Here is a 2,055-nt window from a genome sequence, read left to right as displayed (position 1 = left end):
TCCCGTAATCAGCCACCAAACGCAGACACTATTGCATATGCCAGAAAGATCTTGATGAAAGGACACTGATATAGCTATCTCTTGTGAGGCTATACCAGTGAATGGCAAATATAGAAGTGAATTCCCACAGTCATCTACAGGATAGAACACAGAGACCCTAATGGAAGAGTTAGAGAAATTACCCAAGGAACTGAAGGGGTCTGCAACCCTATGGATGAAACAACAAAATGAACTAATCAATACCTCCAGAGCTCGTGTCTCCAGCTGCATATATAGCAGAAGATGGCCTATTTGGCAGTTGTTGAGAAGAGAGGCCCCTTGGTCTTGCAAACTTTATATGCCCCATACAGGGGAACTCCAGGGCCAAGAAGTGGGAGTGAGTGGGCAGGGGAACAGGGCACAGAGAGGGTATAGAGGACATTTGGGATAACATTTGAAATGCAAATGAAGAAAATATCTAATAAAATAATTTAAAAAGAAACTGTTACAGAATTGTATTTAATGACAAAGTTTCCACAACAATAATGACAACATAAAACAAAACAAAACAACCCCCACAAGGAAAGAAGTCAATTTAATACCATCTAAAGTTCATTTTATTTTCATTCCTTTGAGTGGCAGCTGGCAGAGGCCACCAAATTGTCCCACTCCTCCCACAGCCTAGTCTTGCTTTGCTCTCTTACTTTGCTATTTCCCTTGGCCTCTAGCTCCATACTAAGCTTCTTGCTAAAGCAAAGATAAATTGCTTGAACTAATTTATTTGAAATCCTTTAGGAATAAGTGATGAAATGCTTATTAGGAATATTTTATGTTCAGAAATTTCATCATATAAATTACTTAAATTAATTAAAGTATAGAAACCTAATGACAAATGTTCAAAATCCATTAACTAATTAAAAGAGACAAATGAATTCCCACACCATTTCCTCCTATGTACCTTGCTAAATGCTTCTAGAGGATAGTAAATTTGTTTATGGCATAAGGGTTCAATTTACTGCATGAGAGTCAAAATGATCTTTTATTTTTCAATTTTCAGCAGATCCCACTTTGATGACCCTTTCATGTTTTCTACCCTAAATGATTCATATTTTGAAACCTGTTACCTGCTAACTATGTTTTTACAATGAATGTGATAGTTATACTTATGGTACTTTCATAGAACAAAGAACTAAGAAAATATATGAACAGAAATCAGAGAACAACTGTAAAGGACAGATGTATGGCACAAAAAGCATTCACAAGCTAAGTGGTTTGCCCGAGAATTATGGTGAAAAGCTAGCCTTAAGAATGATCACTCCAGCTAAGCTCCATATTGATTTCTCCATGTGCTGTGATCTAAGGGTGTGTGTATGTGTCTTCAGAATTAGGGCCTGATTATCAAGTTCTGGTGGTTAGCCAAGAGCTATGGCTACATTGTTTTAGGATACTCATGGGCCTCCCTGAGTATCAATTCATAAGGAAGTATCCTATATATATCCTAGTCATTTTTTTTTTGTATAATATAACCTATGCTTTCAGGGAAAGTATTTTCCACACAATGTAGGGCAAATCCACTCAAATACTTATTTTTTAATTTACACATTTTAAAAGGTCATAAAACAATAGGTTTCTGTGTAGCTTTTTCACATATCTTTAGAAATGATTAGCCCTCTTTCCACCCCATACCTAAATGCATATAACTTTATTTAACTAAGATTTAATTTAATTTTAACAGAACCGATTTATTTTTGTGTGCAGAATTCTGACTTAAATGCCTTAAATATATTGTGTCCAGAAACATGTCATTGGTTTGGTTTTCAGATTTTATAGGCATTTTGTAAAAATCACATGTCTGTCTTTATATGATATATATGTACGTGTGTGTGTGTGTGTGTGTGTGTGCATCATGGTGGACATGTCAAAGTCAATGAAAATCCTTGACATTATTACATTGATAGAAATACAGTGCAAGACAGGTCATTCCTGTATCTCAAAACATTCACCCGAGGAAATCTACTTGTAACTTCTTTTCCCCAGGAGCCTATACTTCACCCTCCAGCACTATTAAATATAGCC

This window comes from Mus pahari, chromosome 13 (genome assembly GCF_900095145.1).
Source record: "Mus pahari chromosome 13, PAHARI_EIJ_v1.1, whole genome shotgun sequence".
NCBI lineage: Eukaryota > Metazoa > Chordata > Mammalia > Rodentia > Muridae > Mus > Mus pahari.
The sequence above is the reverse complement of the archived record's forward strand: the minus strand, read 5'-3'. Positions refer to the sequence as shown.